Here is a 27,465-nt window from a genome sequence, read left to right on the forward strand (position 1 = left end):
TGCGGTTTAACAATAGAGCTACCTCTACTTGGAGTAGCTAATGCTTTCTCATGAAGAGGACTATCAGTAGCAGAGATGCCACTGATGCACCCACTAATTAATGGGCTTCTAGTGGAAGATCTGCTACTTTTGGGGTAGAATTTACAGGGCTTGTGCCCATTAGCTGCAAACTCTGTAGTGGAGAGCTTGGTAGCTATGGAGCCTTCCTCAGCTTCTTGCACCCACACTCTTGCTGAAGCCTTGTTGGGGGGGCCACCATGAAAGAGAAGCTTCCATGGTGAGGGCCAGGCAAGGCCTATGCCTCTCATGATAGAGTATTGCTGGCCATCATAAGTGCTGCTGTATTTATTGCACTTAGTTGAGTCTCTGCCATTGATGCTGCTCCTGATGTCATTGTACCTGCAAGAGACAGCTCTAGGACTACTAGAGTGTCCTTCACATTTTGGTATCAGAGCTCTAGCACTAGTAGAGTACCCTTCATAATGTGGTATCAGGGGAAAAGGAGAGGTGAATGAGCTGGAGCATGCAGGCTTACTTGCAAATGACTGATTATCTTCATCCAAGAAAGCCTCTGCGAGGCTGCAATGGCCTCCGCGTTGGCGCCATTGCAGCCCTCTCTCGCATTCAGTTGTCGACTCCTCCGCAAGCCGCATAGAGAAGTGTGTAGGCGGCCACAGCGGCGATTGTGTGATGCCCACATTGCGAGCACTGTTGGAGGGTCTATGGAAGGCTTGAGGCTGGTCATTTTGCTGCTGCGCTGACGTTGAGACCGTCGCATGGCCTTCATAGGCGAGCGTCAGGTCTTCATTGCGGTCATGAAGACGGTGAAGCTGCATTTGTGCAAATAGGAGCAGCTAGCTGCAGCAGCTCGTATACCTTCGTCACAACGATACATACATGCTGTCATCCAATTTAGAATGCTGCCTTTTATACCTCTATGCCGCGCGCGCACACACTCTCTCTCTCTCTCTCTCTCTCATACACACACGGTTACGCAACGTTAAAACCTTTATTTTCTAGAATTAAAGTCGTCAGCTGTACACGCTCCCTATCATCATTTTTACACTAACACCCTCTCTCTCTCTCTCTCTCTCTCTCTCTCTCACACACACACACACACAGAATTGATAAAGTGTCATAATTCAAAGTTCTAGTTCCAAAACGTGGCTTTTACTACCTCTCATCCAAAATTCAAAATGGGTTTGGCTTTTCGGTTATACCTAGGCTTGTATATAAGGGCAATGCTAGCTAGGGTTTTATGTGTTCCCGCTTCGGACATCTACCTTTTGTTTCTAATCCAATGTGAAATCTACTGGTGTTCTCTTTTTCCAAATCCAAGCACACGATAGACTCTCTAGCGTAAAAATCTTGGTTAAAGGTCAATGAAACATCGGAGAGGAGAGCTCAAAATAGACAGAGCACTCCATGCTGCAAAACATGCACTGCGCTCAGTGTGTCTCTTTATTGGCGCCTTTACTCTATGCGTAGGTAGTATTGCCACCATCCTCGTGGCATTAATAGGGAGGCACACTGAAAGAAAATCCACCTATTTGTTACAATATATTTGGTAGTGATGTGTGTGAACACACTTAGGACTACCAGGGTACTTTTTCCTTCACTAGGAGTTTTTTTTCCCCATGCATTGTATATATGTCTATCACTCTAGGGCTAACTTATCTTTCTATTTGCACACTAAGCAACACACTCTTTGCTCTGTGCCTTGAGCTTCTTCATCTTCTCCAAGTTGTGTGTGCGCAACCCTAATTACAACAATTGGTATCAAAGCAAGTTGCGTCCTCCCGGCATAGTTGCCAACATCCCCTGCTCACTTTCTACGAATTGGGTGAGCTTTGGTGTGCATTAATAGGTCGAGTAATACTTAGGGACAGCTCATAGAGGCTAGTGTGCTCAAAATTTAGATTCAGACTCATTTCGGCCTCTGTTTTCACTACATTGTAATGCATGTGAATTTTTTTCAATAATTTTTGCTTCCACTCAATGCCCTTATTCTAAGGTTTGGAGCATTTTTAAGTGTATTAATAATTAGAGATTTGCTCAAGACAATCGGTTGGGAAATCTATATGCAAGTTATCTTAATTTTATATTTTACATCTTAAGAAATAAAAAGAAGGTTCTTAAGGCTTTATTTTTAGGAAAGTGTGTGTTCAATATTTTGTGGCTCTTGCACTACAACACTACATGGAGATATCGACGTGCGTATATCGACGAAATTAGCGGGCGTCGATATACGCGTCGCAATGTGCGTCGATATACACGTGGAAAGGCTTTATTTTTCACGCGTATATTGATGCGTATAACGACGCAAAAAAATTTGGAAAAAAAAAGCGAAACTCGCAAGCAACAAGGGCCATTTTCACCTGCGCTCTGCTCAAATCTTAGCCTCCACCTGCTGCGCAGGTATTATGCCCCCCCCAACCCCTCTCTCTCTCTCTCTTTCCTACACACACACACACACACACACACACACACACACACGATGTAGAGAGTCTCTCTCTCTCTCTCTCTCTCTCTCTCTCTCTCTTTCCTACACACACACACACACACACACACACACACACGATGTAGAGAGTCTCTCTCTCTCTCTCTCTCTCTCTTTCCTACACACACACACACACACACACACACACACACACACGATGTAGAGAGAACACACGATGTAGAGAGTCTCTCTCTCTCTCTCTCTCTCTCTCTCTCGAACACACGATGTAGAGAGTCTCTCTCTCTCTCTCTCTCTCTCTCTCTCGAGAGTCTCTCTCTCTCTCTCTCTCTCTCTCTCTCTCGAACACACGATGTAGAGAGTCTCTCTCTCTCTCTCTCTCTCTCTCTCTCTCTCTCTCTACATCGTGTGTTCTCTCTACATCGTGTGTGTGTGTGTGTGTGTGTGTGTGTGTGTAGGAAAGAGAGAGAGAGAGAGAGAGAGAGAGAGAGAGAGAGACAGAGTGTGTCTCTCTCTCTCTCTACATCGTGTGTGTGTGTGTGTAGAGAGAGAGAGAGAGAGAGAGAGAGAGAGAGAGAGAGAGAGAGAGAGAGAGAGAGAGTGTCTCTCTCTCTCTCTCTACATCGTGTGTGTGTGTGTGTGTGTAGGAGGGGGAGAGAGAGAGAGAGAGAGAGAGAGAGAGAGAGAGAGCGGTGTGTGTGTGTAGGAAAGAGAGAGAGAGAGAGAGGTGTGTGTGTAGGAGAGAGAGAGAGAGAGAGAGAGAGAGAGAGAAGTGTGTCTGTGTGAGAGAGAGAGAGAGAGAGAGAGAGAGAGAGAGAGAGAGAGAGAGAGAGAGAATTAATGTATGCTTAGGAAATTAAAATTAAAGAAAAATAATTAAAGAGAGAAATGAAATGAAATGTTATATTAACGACTTCGAAAGGCCAAAGTGACCTATGAGACATGAGGCAAGAAAGTTACAATGTGATGGATCTGATACAAAGTCAGAGTAAGAAGATGACAAAATAAAATATTATGGAATCCTAAACTGCTGGGTATGGACTAAACGGCTAAACCAGCTAGCTGGGATAGGTAGATCATAGGAGATCCAGAAGCTGTCGCTGGCGGATCTCATCAATCTCCTCCATGGTCAGTAGTCTGACCGGGCGTTATGCATGTCGAGCCAAAGTGACCTAGCTAGATCCTCTGATGCAGCCTTTGTCGATGTTGTGTAGTCCTCCGCAGTCGTGGACGTCTAGATCTCCCTAGGTCAGTCTCTCGTTCGATCATTAGAGAGATAGGGAAGTAGAGAGCGAGAGCGAGAGAGAGAGAGAGAGGTAAGTAGAGAGAGAAGAGAGATAGGAAATAGCTAGAGAGATAGAGAAAGAGAGTTATATATATATATATATATATATATATATATATATATATATATATATATATATATATAGAGAGAGAGAGAGAGAGAGAGAGAGAGGGAGAGAGAGAGAGAGAGAGAGAGAGAGAGAGAGAGAAAGAGAGAGTTATATATATATATATATATATATATATATATATATATATATATATATATATATATATATATATATATATATATATATAGAGAGAGAGAGAGAGAGAGAGAGAGAGAGAGAGAGAGAGAGAGGTAGGGAAGTGAAGAGCGAGACAGAGAGAGAGATAGGAAAATAAGGAAATAGAGAGAGAAAGAGAGATAGCGAGAGCGAGATCGAGAGAGAGAGAGAGAGAGAGAGAGAGAGAGAGAGAGAGAGAGAGAGAGAGAGAAAGAGAGATAGCGAGAGTGAGATCGAGAGAGAAAGAGAGATCGAGATCGCTTTTTTGAGCAAGAACCATGCAAGGCTTTTGAATCTTTCTCAAGTTACTCATCCATCTCCACATTATCTTCTGGCTTGGACATGGAGGCCCCGTCCGGTTTACAATCAGGTAGAAAACTTACATTGGGCTGAGAACTTCCATGGCTTGTGCATGTGGTGAAAAAAACACCAGGATGGGCATAATATCCTTGGAAAAACCTGTGCAAGGATATTGCTAAAACAAAACTTCCAAGAGCGCCATGGGTATTGCTAAAAAACGAAGAGCGACAAGTGAAAAGGGTGATTTTAGAGTTCAGGACGCCAACACGATATATGCGATGTCTCAAGACAGCATTCACCCGTGACGATCAACTATCAGGGTTGAAATCGCACGACTTGCATAAGTTCTTGCAATTTATTCTTCCAATTGCGATCAAGGGGTGTTTAACGGAGGAAGTGCGGACCTGCATATACAAGATTTCAGAGCTAGTGCGGTGGATCTCTTCCAAGGAGATACGGGAGGAATCTATTGCAGTCGCAAGGGCTAACTCCATTGAGGCAGTTTGCATGATTGAGAAGTATCTATCCACGAGCTGCCTAACTATCCAAATGCACTTGCTCGTCCATGTAGTAGACGAGGTTGCAGTGGCAGGTACAGTCCACAGACGTTGGATGTTCTTTCTAGAGCGGTTCATGAAAACACTTAAGGGTTTTGTTCGCCAAAAAGCGCGTCCAGAGGGGAGCATGGCAGAAGGATGGCTGGTGCAAGATTCTATTGTATTGACGACCGAATTTCTATCCGTTTCTAACCCAGAAATGCCTCGACTGTGGAGCGATGAGGAGGATGCAAGACTGGTGGGAGAGGAGCCGCAAGGGCAAGGGGTGCCGAAGAAAATGAACCTGGCCATGCGAGAAAAGATCATGAAGTTCTGTATACTAAATTCAGCGCCGATGCAAAAATGGCTTGAAAGGTACGAAGAAGAGAAAGAGAGACGCAATCTAGAGCGACAGGATTTCAGGTGAAGTCGAACGACTAGAGGCTTTCCCTTGCCAGACTATCTCGCTCCTCTACCTGAATTCCCTACAATGGCATGGTTGGACAAGACAGTGAGAGTAGCTCGACAGATCGGAGAACCCATATCTCTAGAAGAGGAAGAGCTGGCTATTGGATGTGACTGGAAGTATCATACATACATGGCACTGTGGTCGCATGGAAAGAATTTCAGAACACAACAAATTGACAGCAGAAGAAACACGTTTGACAGTGGGGTAATGGTTATTTCCATGCAAAAGAGCAGGGCCAATGCTAGAGACATGAATGAGAGCACTAGCAACCTGGATTACTGTGGTCTGGTGTCAGATATCCTGAAAGTAAGCTTCAGGCGGTTTGAGATGTTTTTGTTGGATGTGAAGTGGTTGAAGGTGATTACTTCTGGTCGCAATGCAACGGTACGCAGAGATGGAAACAAACTTGTGCAAATAGATTCTACAAAGACTTGGACAGATGCGAGCGACACATTTGCTCTCCCCGAACATTGCGAGCAAGTGGCCTTTGTACCGGACCCTTGAGAGCGACAATGGTGGTTTGTGGTTCAGGTTGCTCCAAGAAATAAACAAGTATTTGAAGGGCAAGATCTCCTGGAGGAAAGTCAGTTAGACGACATCCATACTACTGTGACATTAGATGAGATGGACGAAGGTATGGCAGAGGAAGCTGACAGATATACGAGGGATGACGCAGACGAGCCAGAATTGACACTTGTAGATGAAGATGCAATGGATGAAGACAATCTGCCAGAACGAGTTGGGGCAGAGTTATGTTTGCAATTAGAGATAGACGATGATATGGTGCAAGATCTTATCGATGATGCCTCACTCGTCGAGGCCTAGGCCTGTAAGTGTTTGTGTGAAGACTTTGATTTAAAATTAAGCTTAAAGTTAATTTAAACAACTGTGTTCTGACGCTTTATTTTACTTTCTTTGTGCAGGACTTTAGTATGGCATACGAGATTCCAGATCCCGCTTCCATGAGTGCAGATGCATTCATGGGCTTCGTTACACGGATGAAGCCTGCTCAGATGGCAGAGGCTTCTCAGTACTGGGTAGCCAGAGGCACGGGTACTACGCCTCCGGGCTTCACACCCGAGAGACCGACGCCTAGGGGGGGGGACGCCTACGGGGTTCAGGACGCCTATGGGTACGACGCTATGGGTACGACGTCTTCTTCTCCCATCACGACCGCTTCGACACCTAGGGGTGGGGCAGAGGCGGGTACGTCCTCATCTCCGCAGCACATGCGTACTCGCCGATCTCGGTGATCGTCAGGTGGAGGTGGTGGTTGCTGTGGAGGAGGGTCCACAGATGCTTCGACACCTCCTCGTTCACGACCCCCGTCTTACCCAGGCACACCTCTCGACACACCTCTTGGCACACCTCGGACACCTTGGGGGGCACACGATCCTAGTGCCTCCAAGCTCTATACTATACGGGGAGATGGTTCTGTTGACATGGATAGAGTCGGGACTGAGATGCGACAGCGGATTCGCCAGCTCGTGGAGCTGCAGTTTTCGACCAGCATTCTGACGTCTTGGGATCAGCAAGAAAAGGAAAAAGTCACTTACATAGTGGAGACCATCCTGAGAGAGTACCAGCCTACTCCAGGTTCTTCTGTTGTTTCGGCGCGGTAGATCAAGGGTGTTGCATGGGACACCATCAAACATCGGCGAGATGCAGCTCGGAAGGCTTTCAGGACCGGCTCGTCGAAGCCTTCGGGCATCCCACACGAGACGTGGCTGCAGATCAGGGAGGATGAGCGAACAGCGGCCACGCGGTTTAGACAGCAGCGTGAGGGCGCGTAGGTACGACAAATGACTAGGGGGACATCTCATCTTGGCAGCGGAGGCTTCGATACCTTTCGCTATGAGTTTGTGAGTTTCTAATCCAATCTTAACTATGGCGTTTTTTAAAACGCGATGAATCATGTATTCTTATTACTTTGATTTTTGTATAAACGCAGAATCTTGCGATGCATCGAGCTCCATCACGCGAGGAGGAGTCAGATGGATATCGCAGAGATATCTATGAAGTACTGAATGATCTTGAAGCTTCAGGAGAGCCTGTAGACTGGGAGGCCTTACAGTTTCGCTGATCGCTTGAGGTGAGACTTTAATATGTGTGAGTTGATTTAATTAAGTCAGTATATGTGAAGTAATATCAATACTAATTTTGTGAGTTGTCCTATGTGCAGGTTGCGAAGCCTACTCATTAGTGGACCAGATTTCATCTATATGCTTTGTGAGACACAGACACGCTTCTGTGTCTCTTTTTTGTACAAATAGTTAGTGTTCAGACAGTTATTGTTTCCCTTATGGTTATGATTATTGTCATTGTCATTATATAGACAATTATTGTTTCTCTTTCTGGTTATGCTTATGGTTATTGTTAATTTTGTTTATGGTTATGGTTATCTGCATTATGGTTTTGATCAAAGTGATTATAGCCGGTTATGGTTTTAAGTTATGGTTATGCTTTTAAGTTATAGTTATGATTCGTTATGGTTATGCTTTTAAGTTATGGCTATGCTTTTCAGTTGGTACAGTTGTCTTTCATTGGCCTTAAATCTCATGTGAGATCCTACATGGATAGCATGTAGGAGGCGTATACATGATATGGTTTTTTTTTGAAAAGTTTATGTAAAAACAAAGGGAACTCTGCCGAAATTTCTGCGCGCGGGAGCATGGTTGATATTTTGGTGCTTGTGATACGAGAGACTTGCAGCCAAAAATAGTGAATTGCGAGGCAAGGATCCGAAAAGCATGCGCCAAGAGTAACACACCTCGAAAGCCTATAAACAAAGGCATAGTCCTCGACATACTTGGCAACAAGGCTGTGAAGGCTTCATTAGCGCCATTGGCTGTGTGTGAGGGACAATCGTTTATCAGGACTCAAAACTTCCTGGGAGGTCACCCATCCCAGTTTTGTTTCAATGGGAGACCGTTTAACCGTAAGGTAGTTAACCATTGAGTTAAACCTCCTTGCTAACAAGGAGATCACTACAACACGTCGCACAAAAATTGGCGTAAATACCAACGAGACAAAGTTAGTTTTAAAACTAAAAAGCGCTGAAATAGGCATCGTAAAAGATGCTGATCTCGCGTCGTCCGTATAAGCATCGGTATATTTTGCGTTGGAATAACCTATGAAATACGCGTCTAAACAAGCGTCCTTATATGCGCCGGTAGTTCTATAGCATATTCCGAAGCTGTTTTCTAAGTATGTACCGATGCTTGTACCGTATTCTGTACCGACGACCAAACCTGCAATTTTTTTTTTTGGCAGAGAGGGCTGGGAACTGATGCTGCATGTATTGCAGAAAAAGAAAACAGCCCTCTCTGTCCAAAGGAAGAGTGCACAAGCAACCGCACTCCACCTACAAGCTGATGCTAAAGAGCGAGTGTATGGCAATTAGCAAAATTGTAAGAATAACATAACCACAAAATCAAAAGCTTGATCATGGCATAACGGCATAAAGATTTTATAACCATAATTAAAATATGAGTTAAAAATTGCAAAACCATAAACATAACCCGTTTGCCATACTATAGCCATTACCATAGCTTGCTTGTCATACCATAACCATAACAGCCATACCATTGCACAACCATAACCATAACCATCAAATTATTGCCATACCATCATAGCAAAACCATAACCTTAACTTTACTGCCAAATCCTAACCATAACATCCGTGCCATATCATAAACATAACCATAAACCATAAACATAAACACTACAAATCTATACATATGCAAACAATCACTGAGTGAGACTGTATCAAGAAGACCACAACTACAAAAAAGATTGTACCAAGAAAACTGTATAAAGATGACTAGGTAAGACTATATCAAGAAGACCCTCATGGTAATGCCTCCTAGTTGACGTCCTCTCCCTCCTCTTGCAGCTGGGTCAGAAGGGCCATAAGTCCATGTTGGTACCCATACTTCTCCTCTCGGCGTGTCGGAAGGTGCTTCACGACAACTTCCTGGAAAATTATGATTTAATCATGAGATAAATCTTCAAATAACATCTATATTTTTAATAATTTAAAGCATACGTATAATACTTACAAACTCATGTCGAAGCGTGTCGTAGCCTCCACTCCCAAATGTGATGCTCCAGCAGACTCCAAACATGCTCTAGATGCATCTCTCTGCTGCTGAAATCTCTCAGGATTGTCTTGTGTCTCTTGTGCAATCCCCGCCCACTCCTCTACGTCCAACCATGCCGGCTTTGGACTTACGGCATTGTACTTGTCTCTCGCCTTTGATCGACGGTGTGACATTGTGGCCTTTGTGACGCTCGAAATCCAAGGATTCGAGACTGGATCGTACCCCTCTGCCGGCCTGTATTCTCTATGAATGGCCTCGACGATGTAAGTCTTTCTTTCATGATCAAGATTATCCCAAACCTCCATCACAGAGTGACCAAACTGAATTGTACAGAGCTGCCGAATTCTCTGTCGCATGGCCTTTCCAACCCTATCCGCCACAATAGCCCCATCCCTGCTCTTGTATACCTTGCTAGGATTATGCTCGTGTGACCCCCAAGGTGCACGTGGTGTGGCAATCGGTGAACTATCTACTAAAGAGAGTGGTGGATGCTCTCTTGGTGGTGTGGACGCATCGATAGAACCGCTACCACAACAACCATCGCCTCCAGAACGACGCCTACCTCGTCTCAAGGATGAACCACCCATTGGTGTAGGGGACACATGCACTATAAGAGGATTTGTCTTTAACCGCTAACATTGCCGCGAAAAAACAAAGAAAAAAGGAGAGAGAAAAATTTACGAGGGCGGTAGTGGTTTCTCAGCAATAAGCGCGGTAATAGTCGCGGAAATATACCCGTAGCTATCACCACGTCAGTTGCCGTGTTTATTACCACGCATATTTCCGCTACACGCTAATTCAAAAATAAAGGTCCTCATTTGGGCCATCCAATTTTGGGTGGCCCAAATGAGCACCTTTATTTTTGACCTGCATAAAACAACGAAACATCAATTGTTTTTGTTAGAAGAGTATAAAAACTACCAAAGAACTGAAATTGAATTTACTTTACCTTGATAATTTAAAATGTAGAAGATGAATTATTTAAAAAAGTTACAGTAAAAATTAAATAATTGTATATACATTGTACCACATTGGGACTTTACGAAAGTTTGGACAAAACATTTTCTCCTCTATCTCGTCGTCGTCTAGAGGCATGTATGTTGGATCACTTTGACTCTACATAATCCCAAACCAAATTAATCAATTATCAACAACTCAAAACAATTCATACAAAATTACTTGTTTAAACTTACCGCTTGTAGTGGTCCAACCGCCACGTCGAATTGCTCGCGAGAGATGTGGTTACTTTCGAACAACCATCACCAAGTATCAAATTCTGTATGTTGCTCCCGATACTTGACCATGTCTTTGGTTGGTCGAGAGAGAGTGATATTTTCCTAAGTTAGCAATAACAATACCAAATCATCAACTACAATCTTTATAATCACCGATCGATGTTATAATTCAATTAATCTTACATATATATCCTTCCAATCTCCCTTGCCTCCTGAGCCATAGTGCGTGGGAGTTTGTCTTGCGTGAGCTTCGCATTTTTTTCTGTATGATGAGCCCATCGCAGCTTGATCGCTCTTCTCTTGAATTGCCCACTCCCACTCCGCGTCTACCATGCTGCCACCGCGGTAACTCCTGTCTGGATCTTTGGCTACTGCGCGCCGCACACTGGTCTGCTTGTTTTTTAGAAATGTCTTTATGTAGCCCTGCAACCATTGTTGTGAAAAACATTGATCGGGGACGTTTGGAAATCTAGCTAATAGAGCCTCCTCAATGTACTGTGCATGATTGGGTAGTTGGTCTCTAAACTTTATAAAATAGTTCTTACACGTTGAATGTATAAGAATTTGTAGATGGCGTCAAAATGCCCTACCTTGTGCTGTGCCGAAATCCACCTCCCCACCATATTTAACCCTGTAATAGCACCCATGCGTGTCTGACACGGGTGCGTCATTATCCTCGTCCTCTGCGTCAGGGAAGGCATGCTCTTAAAGTGGGGACTCTGTTCCCCCGCCACTACCAAAACATGCAAAACCACAAGATCCGTCGCCGCTTCGTCTCTCACGGCGCTCGCTGCCCTGAGACGAGCGTCAACGCGCGCTACCTGAGGAAGTCCGTCGACGATGTTCTGGCAAAGCAGGAGTGGAATGGAGTGGTGTAGGACCCTGTGATGCCGTGGGAGTGGGACCCTGTGATGCAAGGGGAGTAGGACCCTGCAATGGAATAGGAGTAGGACGATAGGAAGGGAGAGTAGAGGGAGGTGGTGTCGGTGCGAGGCTCTGTAGGTAAGGAGTCCCTGCGTGACTCCCCAATGGTGTAGTCTATGGAGAAATACCGTAGTTCGCAAGCTACTGCAAAGTGTAGCGGCCAAACAAATCCTTCGTCGAACGGAAGTACTGCTCTCGTAAAGAGATAGCCCGCTGTAAGTCAGGATCTACAACCGATGGAGAAACCTGAGAAGGGTAGGTGTAGGATAGCCATGCTTGCAAATAGAAAAAAAAAACCTATGAAACTCATGGTTTAGGGTTAACTACGTAGAAACATTCTTTATTTCTTTGCTTGTTCTCACCGACTCAAGACTCGGGTCCACTGGAGGCGATGTCCACCCGGGGTGGGAGCCCACCTGGGATGTGAACCAACCAAAAGAAGAGCCAGCTAGCTACTCCTCACCAATTGGTCTCTCATCTGACATCTACAGTACAAAGAGCAATATAAGATTAAGCTTTCTACCCTACTCACTCATCTATAAATACGTACACAAGTATATTAGCACACAAACACGTAGATACATATACATACTAGTAGACCTAAGTAGAGGCTAGTAGTACCAAAGGTCAACTGCACCTCTTTAGATATCATTGCAGTCTCAACCGTGGTAAAACCAAAGGTACATTGCGATAATCCATGCATGAGTGGATCAATGACCACAACGCCAGGATTAAAAAAAGACTATACCCAAGAGGAAGTGTCTAACCTTCGGGTGCTATGCTCCTGTACTTAGTGCCTACATACATGCATAAACAGATATATATGTACACACATATATATGTTATGGTTGTAAATGTAGCCATCGTTTTGTATTGGCTGCACCTAGATTGAACGTCTAAGTGATCAATTGATCGTAACATTACAATTCTAATGTAATGCAATAAGTAATTTCATTTCTCTCACTGAGTCTCTCTCTTTCTCTCTCTCTCTCTCTCTCTCTCTCTCTCTCTCTCTCTCTCTCTCTCTCTCTCTCTCTCTCTCTCTCTCTCTCGAGCAGTTCACGTCCACCGTAACCCTAACATCGTCTCCCTCAGCCCCCCTTGGGCGAAGGGCTGCCCTGGGGGAGGCGTTAAGCTTGAGCCTAGCCCCCCTCAACAGCCCCAGCTCTGTGGCGAAGCCTGCCCCAGCCCCAGCCCCGCACAGTTAAGTGGTTCCAGCCCCTACAACAGCGGCCTCAGCCCGTGCGATGGCCTCAGCATTGGCCTCGGCCCCTGGCTTGCGACGCCTGCCAGTAGATCTCCTACCTACGAAGTACAGCAGCCTGCGACGCCCTGCCTACGAAGTACAGTAGCCTGCGACGCCCGCCAGGAGACCCCCTGTCCTGCAGGTTACGACACAGTAAAAGAACAATAGCTTTTTCAAAGGTTTGTCGAAGCTTTTAGCATTCATAAAAGCTTTAAGGCGTTTTCGGCACTTGCTTTCGGCCTCAGCCCTGCGAAGTACAACAGGTTGTGGTGCCGGCACTTGTTTTCGGCCTCAGCCCTGCGAAGTACAACAGGTTGTGGTGCCCTTCAGAAGATACTCGGCCGAGGACAGGAGTTCAAAACTTCTTCAAAGGGTGAAGCCTCGAGCTTTCTCAAAGGCTTTTCCCTCCGGAATTTGCGAGTCAGTGGTCGGTTCCCTTCGATCTCCTCAAGCACAGGGATGGCTACTCCAAAGACCCCCGCCAAAGCAAGACCGAGCTTTGCAACAGTACTGGCAGCCCCTAGCAAACTTGATCGCATCACGCAGTTGCAAGCAACTCTTGATCGAGTCTTGGAGGAAAACTTTGAACTCAAATCTCGCCTGAGCAAATTAGAAGAACAATTCAACTCTATGGCTGACCTCACCACCGACAAGGTAAAGGAGGTAGAGGCAAAGGTTAACCAAGTTCACTCAACAACCATCGCCCAAGTAAGGACGTGTGTAACAAAGGAAATCTCCGAACAAAAATCTCAAGAAGATAATGCCCTCAAGGTACGCATCGGTGGGCTCCCCTTGCTGTGGTGCACTGTTGAGGACACCCTTGAAGAGGCAATCATCAAACTCAACAATATTATTGAGCCAGTCAACATCAAGTCAGAGAATGTCGCTTGGATCAATGACACACATCGTCATGTACGTCCCGAGCATTTTGTCCTTACCTTCAAGAACAAAGAGGAGCGGGTAAAGTTTCTACGTCAATCCCGCCTTCTCAAAGAAACCAAGCTTTGGATTGCAGAAGAACTAACCATGAATCAACTCAAGAGTAAAGCGAGCGAGCTTAAGAAGGTGCATGAAGCGCGTAAGCAAGGCAAATGGGCAGTCTATCGAGGAGGCAAAGCGATCATCCAAGAATTCCGAAATCCCAAACCAGCTCTCTCCACAACCGACCCTTAGGTTTTTGTTTGTTTTCTCCTTTTTTCCTACCCTACTCTCCTGATGGACCCTCAGTCCTTAACTGATATGTATCAGCCCACACTGAGAATGAATCGTTGTAATGTCTGTGTTTTTGGTCCCATAGGTCATATATGACCTCCGTGGACGTTAATCCAATCTATCTATCTATCTCTCTCTCTCTCTCCCCCCCTTCTCGGTCGTGCAGTTGAACTACGAAGCGGAAGCTCCATCCCAGAGGATATATATATTAGCACACAAACACGTAGATACATATACATACTAGTAGACCTAAGTAGAGGCTAGTAGTACCAAAGGTCAACTGCACCTCTTTAGATATTATCGCAGTCTCAACCGTGGTAAAACCAAAGGTACATTGCGGTAATCTATGCATGAGTGGATCAATGACTGCAACGCTATGATTAAAAAAGGACTATACCCAAGAGGAAGCGTCCTACCTTCGGGTGCTATGCTCCCTACTTAGTGTCTACATACATGCATAAACATATATGTACACACATATACGTTATGGTTGTAAATGTAGCCATCGCTTTGTGTTGGCTGCACCTAGATTCAACGTCTAAGTGATCAATTGATCGTAGCATTACAATTCTACTGTAATGCATTAAGTAATTTCATTTCTCTCACTGAGTCTCTCTCTCTCTCTCTCTCTCTCTCTCTCTCCTCTTCTCGGTCGTGCAGTTGAACTACGAAGCGGAAGCTCCATCCCAGAGTCATGCCTGCGCCTCCATGTAAAGCAAGCACTTCATTCAACAAAGCGTCCTCGCCTTGCATAGTAAACACTTGGATATTTTCATAGTGACACGAGTCCTAGGTGTAGGGGGCACATTGGACTGAGGTGTGGGGCCGTTCGATGTAGGGACCACACTAGTCCTGGGTGTAGGGTCAATCATAGTAGGTCTAGAGGAACATGCTACCCAAAGGTTCTGTGCCATCGTGATCTGCTCTAGTGTGAACTGAGACAAAAACGAGCCCATCTGCTCGAGTGACATGCCGATCGGAGTGACATGCCGGTCGGAGTGACAAGAAAACTAAAACTAGGAGAGTATGGCTCATCGTCATTGGCCACAAGTAACACCCACAAAATACGTTAGTTTACAGAAGAAATGCTTAATCAATACAAATAACAAATAAACGAACCTGCAACACAAATGAATGAATCTAAAGTGTATTGTAGACTAATAAAAAGAGTTCTAGAAAAAATCATTAGTTAATCTCTCATCTTCTATGAGACCCGATGCACCAAAGATGTCTATCTCAATCTGTACTTCTACATCTTCGTCATCGAACTCTACTTCTTCGTCGCTCTCCGCATCAACTTTAGTATTTAACACCTCATCTCTAGGTTCAGACAATTGCTCACTACTGACATCCACCTCAAAATCTAAACTTAAAGTTTCCGTCGATCCTGCGCTTTGTTCATGAATCACCTCTTTGACCTCAATGTCCAATCCTTCAAACACTTGCTTGCTCCGTGGAGTAACTCGAATGACATAGAGCCAACACGGTTTAGACATATCATTCTCATCATTTCTATCCATAGTGGATTGTGTGTGAACAAACTTGTTCACAATGCTGCGGAAGTACAAATGTATACCGCACATCTGTCCACACCCGCCTAGAGTTTACTCGAATCATCCACTCTTGTCTTTACGCACAGTTACATTAGGGCCGCTGGTAATAACTTTGAACCACTTGACATCAAAGATAAACATATCAAACTTTCTAAAGCTAATCTTCAAGATGTCTTGGATGTAGCCAAAGTATTCATGTTGTCTAGTCTCTGTGTTCTCATTCCTGGCACTACTACTACTTTCTTGAACGAAGCTTGCCCTAACACCACTATCGAAAGTGACCCTTTGTTTCGTCGATCTGTTGCACTCTGAAGTGTTTTCCATGCGACCACAAGGCTCCATATTTGTGATACTGTAGCCACAAAATTGAAACAAACTAAAAGTTATTAAAGCGATGTGATCACGTGGAGCTCGAAAAGGAAGTTATGAAAATATACATGCCAATCGCAAACCCTTGACATCTCCTCTTCCTCTTCAGTAATCAATACTTTATTCCTCTTTGCCTCTGAGATTGTCGCATCTAACCACCGCCCAGTTGGAAAGTCAGGCAATTTTTGAAGATGATCTAGAAAAGGAAGGTTTCTAGTGGCACGGTTGCGCTTGAATTGCAGGCGATCTGTCAAGAGTTGTTGCTTTTCCCCTTCGTACCTCTATAGACACTTTTGCTTGATGTCTGAGTTGAGAAGGCAAAATCTCATAACCTTTTCTCGCATTGTGATGTCCATATTTGTAACAATGCCTTGTCCCTATGGCTCGTCTCCTGTCACCTTGACGTTGACTTCAATATTCCACATTCGGCACATCTCTGGATCAATTGAAACAAAAAATTCACTAATAAGGACAAGAGAATCTTGTACAAGACATCCTTCGGCCATGCTACGCTCCCTCAAGTCGAGCCTTTCAACGAACAAACCCCTTTAAAGTCTTCATAAATCGCTCCAAGAAGAACATCCACCTGCTATGGACCACCCGAGCAACTGCAACTTCATCGACCACATGCAAAAGTACATGCATTTGGATGGTAAGAATGTTTGTTGGAAAGTACTTTTCCACCATGCACACTGTTTCAATAGCATTTTAAGCGTGCTGCATCGATGCTGTCTTCTCTTATCTCTTTTGAACTGATCCAGTGTACCAACTCACTGATCTTGTAGATTGTTCTTCTAATGTCATCTGTCAAACAACCCTTTATGGAAATTGGTTAGATGAACTGTAAAAATTTGTGCCAATCGTGGGACTTAAGACCACTGAGATTGTCATCTCTCGTAAAAGCCATTTTCAAACATCGCATGCACCGTGTGGGAGTCTTGAATGAAGATATAGTCTTCTTCACTTGTTTCTCTTCTACACGACTCAAAACCCATGGACCTTTTGGTATAGCAAATGATCCATTGGGTTTAAGTAGAGGCCACATCTCTGGCATTCGACCCACAGCCTGGAGGTCATCTCTTTGGGCCTTTCTCTCCCTTTTTCCAGTGATGGTTTTCCATATGATCTCCCCCACGTTCTTGAAGATGTGCATTGGGTCGAGCAAATGATTAATCAGCAGGTCACTCCAGTACGCGAGTTCATGGAAAATAGAAAGTCTTTTCATTTCAGGTGGCATCCAATCTCCCCTCTCCAGCCACATATTTTTCCAATCGCTCGCTTTCAGTGGATGCATGTCATGTTTGCATATGTTTGGTCCACGTAGCTCATGTCCTTCAGGCAAAAATCTACCATGCTCCTCGTAAACTGTCTTGCTCAAACGCTCAAAGCGACGGAAGTCAAGTTGAGGACCATATTTTGGACATGCATGATTGCACGAGTAACTCAAGCCTGAAACATCACAAAATTAAAATATAGAAGCGTTGGCATAGCCAGGAATCACATGTGTGTGAGGATTTCAAAGGCACTTACCTGAGCACTCACCGAAGCTTGGCCAATCGTGCATGGTGCACATGAGAATGCCTTACACATGTACATTCCATCGTCTGATTGGTTGGGACATACCAACCACATCGATTCCTATCCACAGGATTTGGAGCTCTTCTATAAGTGGTGCCAGATCGATGTCCATGTTCTTTGCTTTGTACTTTCCTGGGATGATCAATGACAACAACAAATGGTCCTTCTTGATAGCTAGCCATGGTGGAAGATTATAATTAACCAGACAAATAGGCTAAGTGCTCCATGACGAAATCTGTAATCCGAATGGGCTACTTCGTTCATTGACAGACCAAAGCGGATACATCGAGGTTTGTTCTTAAATGTAGGAAAACTTTCCTCTATGTGCTTCCATGCACAAGAGTCAGCAGGTACCCGCATCACATCATCTGTCGATCTAGTATTTGAATGCCATGTCATCAAAGTGGCTATGGACTTGCGCTCTTTATTCTTGGAATGATAGGAAAGTGTTGAAGGACCTTTGCAAGGATAAAATTTCCTTGTATGTCCTCCCTATATCTGTTTGATCCACAATTGGGACACTGCTCCCAATTGGCATACTCATTGCAAAAAAGTATACAATCATTAGGACATGCATGTATTTTGTGATAATCCAAGCCCAAATTAATAAGAAGCTTTTTAGCGGCTGGACGGGTAGGGGGCATGTGATTCCCTTCTGGCAAGATTTGCTCATTGAGCAACCTGTCATTACATGAACAAGTCAGCCCCTTGATCACATTATTGAGCTGTAATTTTCACTTTATCATGCTTAGGATACAATGTATTTACCTGAAAAGCTCTGTGACTGAGGCATCAGACCAACCGTAGATAGATTACAAATTAAGCATTGCCAACACGGTACGGAGAATTGCGATTTTTACACTAGTGTAAAGCGGCATGCGTGCAAGACTTTGCATCATCTCACTGTCTTTATCGTTGCTATCATGCCTTTGATAAGAAAGGGATGATTGAGATTGGTCCGCAGTATTGCGTTCAATGTTGTCATCTTCCGTGTTTTCAAGGATGGGATCCATGTCAAAGAACGCGTCCAATATCTACTCCATCTCTACTTCTTGAAATGCTATATCAGGTATTGGTTGGGAGGACTCAGTCGATGGCTGCTCGTTTGAAAATCGTCTTCTTTGGAATGAAGTTGGACCAATATCTACTTGTGGAGTTTGACCTTCAGTCTCTAGACCATGAGATCGATAATGCAGGTCTTGTAGTTGCTCTATCGGAAAGAGACCGTGATTGCGTATGTGTTGGTCGCACATTTTTTGTTTTCGAAAGATCTGATGCTTGCAATGCACACAAGGACACACCATCCTATTGTCTATACTTTATCTACCAATGATGCAACAAATGATTAAAATACTTTAGTTGTTATAACTGCACACTACTAAGTACATGACAATACATGACAATCTCACATTCTCTGGCCAGGCCCAATCCCTGCACACCTCAGTCTAGAGGTGCATGGAGATTAGGACCACATGGTAATAATCTCGTCTTTAATGGTTAATGACTATATATTAAGGTTCTTGAAGTCTGTGTGCACTTTTGAAGTTCGATTGCGTTTTTTCAACTATTTACTGCTAGCTCTAACAACCTCACATTCTCTAGCCAGGCCCGATCCCCGCACACCTCGGTCTAGAGGTGCATGGCGATTAGGACCATAGGATAATAATATCGTCTTTATTGGTCAATGACTATATATTAAGGTTCTTGAAGTCTGTGTGCACTTTTGAAGTCCGATTGCGTTTTTTCAACTATTTGCTACTAGCTCGAGCTCTAACAACCTCACATTCTCTAGCCATGTCTGATCCCCGCACACCTCGGTCTAGAGGTGCACAGAGATTAGAACCACAATGTCAATGACTATGTATTAGTGTTTTTGAAGTTTTTGTGCACCTAACCTAACCTATAACCTAAAGTATAACCTAATCTATAACCAAATTAAACCTAACCTATAACTTCACCTATAATAAAACCTAACCGAAGTCTGTTTGCATTTTTTGAAGTACACGAGTCATTCTTGAAGTCCGTTTGCATCTTTTCTACTATTTGCTTCTATCTCTAACCTAACTTATAATCTAACCTAACCTATAACCTAAACCTAACCTAACCGAAGTCCGTTTGCCACGAGTCATCTTTGAAGTCCGTTTGCGTTTTTTCTACTATTCATTTGCCGCTAGGTCTAACCTAACCTATAATCTCACCTAACCTATAATCTAAATCTAACCTAACCTATAACCTAAACCTAACCTAACCGAAGTTCGTTTGCGTTTTTTGAAGTACACGAATAATTTTCAAAGTCCGTTTACGTTTTTTCTACTATTTGTCGCTAGCTCTAACCTAACCTATAATCTAATCTAGCCTATAACCTAAACCTAACCTAACCTTAACCTAAACCTAACCTAACCTAACCGAAGTCGGTTTGCATTTTTAGAAGTACACAAGTCATCTTCGTTTGGCCGCTAATAGATGGATGTTGTGTTCGAACAGTTAGAACTTATGGTATGGTGTGTAAAGCCGCTTAGGTTAGGTTGCTCCAGATTGGATTAGGATAGCAATTAGCCAACTCAATCCGCTTAGGGCTAGCCACCTAGGGTTAGCGTCTTAGGACTAGTGTTGGTTTAGCCGCTAATAGATGGCCATATTTTGGAGTGTTAGGGTGTGCTATGTAAAGTTGCCTAGTGGTCGTGTTTGGACGTTTCACCGATAAGTGTTTAGATTAACATAAAAGAACATAAGTTCTAACTTTCCGAACACAACGTCCATCTATAACCTAAACATGAGTTAACATATAACCTAAACCAACTTTTTATGTACAACATATAACCTAACCTAACCTAACCTATAACCTAACTTGTTGCCTAAACCTGACCTATAATCTAGCTAACCAATCCTATAACCTATAACCTAACTTATAACTTAATTTAACCTTTAATTTAAACCTAACGTAGTGTTATCATATACATGCGATAGTGATGTGTGTGAACACACTAGGACTGCCGGGGTATTTTTTCCCTCTTTAGGAGGTTTTTTCCCCCGTGCATTGTATATACGCCCATCACTCTAGGGCTATCTATCTTTCCATTGCATACTAAGAAATACACTCTCTATTGTGTGCCTTGAGCTTCCTTCATCTTCTCCAAGCTGTGTGCGTTTCTCTGCAACCCTAATTCCAACAATTGGTATCAGAGCAGGTTGCGTCCTCCCGGGCAGGGATTTTAATTACGCGATGACACATTTTGTTAAATGTTAATTATTGTTGTTATTATCACTATTTTTTTCATGTTAATAACATATCTAATGTCATGACTTACGAAAACCGGTAGAAAACGTAGAACCGACGGGGCAACCACAAACCCCGGCAGGCCCGGCGGGCATATTATGAATCCCGGCGGGCCCGGCGGGCAAAGCAAGAATCCCGCCGGCCCCGTCATGTACCCCCTCCATATTTGGCGGCTCTATATAACCCTGTAGTAGACATCACATCACATCACCGCTTCCTTTAAATTTGGTCATCCTTTAAAATTTAGAAGAAAAACTAAAGGTAAAAGAATGAATAGTCTTTAAAAAAAATTAAACTTAATGAAACTCTGATCATGGATCATTAGTTCTTTTTTGGACTGAACTGAATCTTGAAAGGAGGTAGAAAGGTGAATCTTTGGGTCGGTATCTCTACATTTGGGATGGACTAATCTCATGTTTGGTTCACCGTTATATTTGCTAAATTGATTGCTATATTGATTAGAACTTCTATCATCGGTCATTAGTTCTTTTTTGGACTGAACTGATTCTTGAAAAGAGATAGAAAGGTGAATCTTTGGGTCGATATCTCTACTTTTGGGATGGACTGATCACATGTTTGATTCACAGTTGTATTTGCTTGCTATTCCGATTAGAGCTCCAATCATGGGTCATTAGTTCTTTTTTGGACTGGACTGATTCATGAAAGGAGGTAGGAAGGTGAATCTTTGGGTCGATATCTCTACTTTTGGGATGGACTGATCACATGTTTGATTCACCGCTGTATTTGCTTGCTATTTCGATTAGAGCTCCAATCATGGGTCATTAGTTCCTTTTTGGACTGGACTGATTCATGAAAGGGGCAGGAAGGTGAATCTTTGGGTCGATATCTCTACTTTTGGGATGGATTGATCACATATTTGATTCACCGTTGTATTTTCTTGCTCATGTTTGAGTAGATTGAGGTTATTCCCTTCAGGCTTCACTACTACGCTTGTGTGTGATATTGATTATAACACTAATGTTTGGTTTGAATAATACTTGAAAGAAGAGATAGCATATTGAGCTATGTTTATTGGTATTGCAGGCATCCAATAAGTATGTCTTCCACCGGGAATGTCAGCGGTGGTGTTGGTGTCCCAAGCCTGGCTTCCTTGAGGAGACCTCCTACCTCGATGCCAGGTCCTGCTTCGCAGGGCACCACTTCGTAGGGCAAGCGAAAGGCAGGTGGAAAAAGTCCAGGACCCGAGTGGAATTTTGCCACAAATTTAAATAAGTATCAAGATTGGAAATGTAACTTTTGTGGCGAAGAGAAATCTGGAGGAGCACCAAGAATAAGGGATCATTTGCTAGGTGGCAATACCAGAATTCAAGGAGGAAAGTGCAAGGGCTTAGGTGCAGAAGAAGCAGCTATGCACTTAAAAGCTTTAATTGGTAAGCTAATTTTCACGAGCAAAAGATCAAAACTCTCTACTTTCGACCATCACACCCCCGTATCGATAAGATCAAACCAATATGAGGGATCATTGGGTGTAACGCCCACCAATGGAAGCACTCAAAGTAGAGAACCAACTTCTCATATCGATGAAAGTACTCCTCCAAACCATGGATCTCCTGACTTTCAGGTAGGATCGTCAAAAAGTAGACAGGTTAGCTTACAGACGAGCTTCAAAACACTTGCCTTAGAAGAAGCACAACTTGCACTAGCTAAAGCCGTTTATTTCACTGGGGGATCATTGGCCCGTGATGCATGGAAGTCAGCTTGGAAACGCATTGGGGAGTATGGTGCTGGATTTACCCCTCCAACATATCACCATATGAGAAACCAATTGTTGGATAAATGTTACACAAGCACACAACAGGATATTCAAAGGGTAATATTAAATGCAACAGAACAATCTGGATACACCATAGTTAGTGATGGTTGGTCCAACGTTCAAAGGCGGCCATTGATCAACATCATGCTTGTATGTCCTCGTGGTGAATGTTTTATCAAAGCTGTGGATAGCTCTGGTCAAATAAAGTCTGGCAGTTTTATAGCTGACATCATTGGCGACGCAGTTGAGGAACTCGGAAAAGAAAATGTTGTCCAAGTAATCATGGACAATGCCAAAAATTGTAGGGCTGCAGGTAGAATACTTGAAAGTCGCTTCTCTCACCTATATAGTGCTGGTTGCAGTACACACATCTTGAACTTGGTATTGCAAGATTGGTACAAGAGGGAGGACACAGAGTGGTTCAAATGGATAGTAGACAATGCTCGCTTAATAGTCAAGTTTGTTTTGAAGCGTCAGAGGGTTCTTGACATGTACCGTCAGAGGATGTCTACTATGTTAAAACTGCCGTGCGAAACTAGATTTTGCACCAACTACTATACGGTAGAATCACTAATAAAAAATAAGAATGCTGTGATGGAGACATTTGTTTGTGCCACTTTTTCAGAATGAGAGGCTGGTCAAAGGGAGAAGATAAAAAGAAAAATAGGGGTGATCAGAGATCTACTAGCTGATCGCCACTTCTGGGATGATGTGGTGGATGTGCACAATGTCATGATGCCCATTATGCTCGCATTACGCCAACTGGATTCTGCCTTGCCTAACATAGGTAAGGTGTGGATGGCTTGGTGGATTGTTCAAGAAAGCCTTGCAAATCTAGAGGAGCCCCAGGAACCAATTGTGAAGCCTTGGAAGACACCATTCACTCAAAAGAGGAGAGAAATTTTGAGAAAGTATGTGCATGGTCGATGGGTTGGAGCACATAGTCCACTACACAGCGTAGCTTTCTTATTGGATCCAGAGTATTGGGCAATGGAAATAGACAAACTTGATGAGGAGATGCTGGAAGACTTTTATGATATGATAGGCAGGTGTTATGATGATCCTGATGAGCATGCATCAGCTGTTACTGATCTTACGAAGTTTAAACTCAAAGAGGGTAAGTTTGGTACAAAATTTGTGCAGAAACTTGCCACAGAGCAACCAGCGTGGAAGTGGTGGATGATGAATGGTGGTAGTGCACCCACCCTTAAACGCCTAGCTGTTAGAATCCTAGCCCAATGTGCATCCAATTCAAGTTCTGAGAGAAACTGGAGTACATATAAATATGTACATTCCACCATCAGAAACCGCCTTCTAAATTCAAGAGCTGAAAAATTGGTGTATATGTACTGCAACCATCGGCTATTGGCAAGAGTGCAAGCTGAGAACTACAAAGAGGAGATGCCGCGTTGGACTTATGATGTAACCAATGATGAGGTGGACGAAGACAGTGAGCTGCAAGGGGAATCTCATGAAGTAGAAACTACATGTACTTTAGAAGAGATTGAAGAGAATTTGGAAATTGAACCAACTTTGACCCATCGCAGCAAGCGGCGGTGGTTTAATTAATAGATTATCGAATCCATTGAGTGACTTCTTCTTAAGTTCAGAAACTGTTTATCTTATAAGCTTTTTTTTATATTTAGTTTAAGGTTTAGACATTTGCTTAATAATAAACGAAGCCCTTAAAAACCTTTACAAGGCCACAAATCACTATTAAAGCTTCATAATATACAAAGCCCTAACAAATCGTTGCATTATCACATATCATAATTGAAGCTGAAGAGAAGACAATTCACAATTCACTAATTAATTCTCGCAAGACAACGAGTCAATGTTATCAAATGTTACAAAAACTATCCAAGTGATAGTGAAATATTTGTGAGAATATCTTCATTCTCCTGTTCACGTTGACATTTAAGCTTATTATAGTCTTTGGACATTTTGAACATTGCATATAGCTTTTTGGATATCTCAAACTCACATATAGCACAATGAAAGTTATTCATCATGCTTTGCATCAAGCATGATATATGATACATATGTCCGCATGGCAAGCTGAAGTGACCACACCACTCATGAAAGAATGATCTACATATGGGGCAAGGACCACCGTGCTCACCAGAAGCTGGAGGGGCCTCAATAGATGTTGGGTGCTCAATCAATGTGGCAGCATTTTGTTTTTTATAGTCGCCTCTAACTCTTTTACGTGGTGAGATAGCACCTTCACCTCCCTTTGCAAGTCTCTATTTAGGGTTTCTTCTGCATGAGAGCCTTGTGTAGCTTGTGATGCTTGCCTGAGTTGAGTTTGAAGCTCCTCCTTAACTTGATGCACTTCCATTGATGCACCTTCTAGTGCCAATGACATCTCTTGCTGTGTGACGGTGATTGCAGTACTGCGAATGTCCTCAACCGTCATGTGAGGTGTCCTTGAGCTAAAGTCCACTGCTTCACCCAAGACATAATGCATGTATAACATCTTGGCAAACCACAATGGACAATCCATATGATGCATAGGATGACCCATAACATCGAGATATATGTTCTCTCCATTGTCTCGTATGTCTGCATTAATGCATTGTGATAGCTTGAGTCGGCCTTTCTTGATGTTGTCATCTGCATCGCCTGGCCATATGGATTTCACCATTTCTCGGTGAATCCTAGTGTTCACCTCTTTCCATTGTGTACCCACTGGGTTGGCCCACTGGGAGCAACGAGCAGCAATTCGAGCGGTGTTGTTCACTCCACCGCCTTGACACATGTATCTGAGACGCTCAAAAGCGCGCTTAGCCCTTTGATTATCATTATCCATATCCTGATTAAACACTATACTTCAGTTACGGCATACAAACTTAATGATAATCAATTGCTATAAGAGTAACCACCATTTTACGACAATCAATTGCTATAATTTTAACCACCATTTTACGTCAATCAATTGATATTAGAATATCCACCATCTTACGACAATCAATTGATATAAGAGTAACCACCATTTTTTAAATCAATGAATGACAATCAGTGACTCCACGTGGCTTATTGCCTGAAACTTAAGAGAAAAAACAAAACTCATAGAAAATTTGTTGTCTATTGAGATATAACAAAGTGTTTTTATTACTCATACGTCATCCATTGCGCATAAAACCCAATTTTTAAAAGTGCTTTTATAAGTCACAAGTCTCAGAAAACCCTGCTTAATAAAGTACATCATATATCCATAAAAAAAAGGCTACACTCATTTCAGAGGGAGGGCGTAAACATCGTTCTGGCTGCGCTTCAAATCTTTCTAATTCTTCGTCCAAAAGTGCCAAGGTCTTTCTGTCTGTGGATTTCTTCCTCACCCAACCTTCCACAACAATCCAAGATATGGCTTGTACCTCCACTGAAACCTTATGTTTGAACCAATATGTGCTGTAGTAGTCAGAGAACTCTCTTCACAAGCTTACAAAATTTCCATATCACCCATCCTATGGCGTACACATCTGTGGCCTTGGTCCATGGGCATAAATTCTTGCCATCTAGTAACTCAGGAGCTCGCCAAGGATGAAGCTTTTGCCAGTTTTCATTGATATTGTTGGTATTTTGTGTTTCTAAGCCAACACGCAGAGCCAATCCCCAATCAATTATTCCAATACGGGGAGTGAGATCCTTGGTAAAGTCCAACATGATGTTCCATGGATGGAGATCATTGTGGATCACTCCCTTGTCATGTGCGAATCACAATGCCTTCACCAAGGCATGGATCAACGAGGAAGCATGATTGCACAGGCTCTTGATACGTGTTTTCTTGTCTTCAGAGGGCTGCTCCCATTTAAAGTCTTCAGGGATCTTTCCTTTCCCCTCTTGATGCGCTACAAGCGTCGTGAAAGAGCCATGTGGAAGGGACACTGTCTCCATAAGATCACCTAAAGTTCCCCCATTGAAGTAGGGGAATATCAGAAACCATGGCAACGTTACAGAGTGGGAAATACTCCTCACAATCCCTCTATGGTTGAGATCTACTCCACTTTCTGATGCAAAGCTTTTCCACTGATGCTTGGCCTGTCCTTTGAACTCCTTGGCACAATAAGTATTCGTTGTAGGAAGGAAACTGATCCCTTTGATTTGAACTTGCCACCCTGTGCCATAAGCCCCTGACCCAAGTTTCTTGATCTTCTTAATGGACTTATTGGAATGCCCAAAGTCATACTACATTCAGAATTGTATATACTGCTCTCCAGGTGACTGGCAGAAGCAGTAGCACCCGATGTTCCCTCAATGGTAGCCTCCTCAATAAACGGTTCTCCAACTTGGCTGCTCCCCATAACTCTCGTGATAGACATTCACATTTTCTTGCTTAGGCCAAACTGTGTGTCTATGTGGGATGCTCGCCTTGACCTCTCCTTTTCAGCTATCCATCTCGCGTTCCAATGCTCTAGCTTACCCTTGTCTACTTCTTGAGGGCATTCCTCTTTCAAATCAGAGGCCACCTTGGGCAAATTGCCCACCCAACTGCTCAGTAATGAGATTATTGATTCGGTTGTTTTGTCTGGATATAACAACAAAATTTTGCGGGCAATCTCACTGTATAATGATTGCAATCTAGACTCATCTCCAACAATCTGCGCTATATCGTCGGGATCTAGTGCATTGACGATTGTAATCAACAATTGTCTAATTTTCTTTTTGAACTCTATCACTGAAGTAGCAGAAGGATCCATTTTGCCTGCAATGGTATTATTGCAAACAACACATTGTGAAATATAACTATGTGCCACTCCATTTGGATCTTTTCTACGTGAAAGAAAAAGTGCAGTATAGAAAAAGTGCAGTATGCCTCACCGTACAACAACTTACAAACAGATGCTCCTGTCATTCTAGCAGCAACACACCTAGTCGCAA

This window comes from Adiantum capillus-veneris, chromosome 21 (genome assembly GCF_014529385.1).
Source record: "Adiantum capillus-veneris isolate H3 chromosome 21, ASM1452938v2, whole genome shotgun sequence".
NCBI classification, from domain to species: Eukaryota; Viridiplantae; Streptophyta; class Polypodiopsida; order Polypodiales; family Pteridaceae; genus Adiantum; species Adiantum capillus-veneris.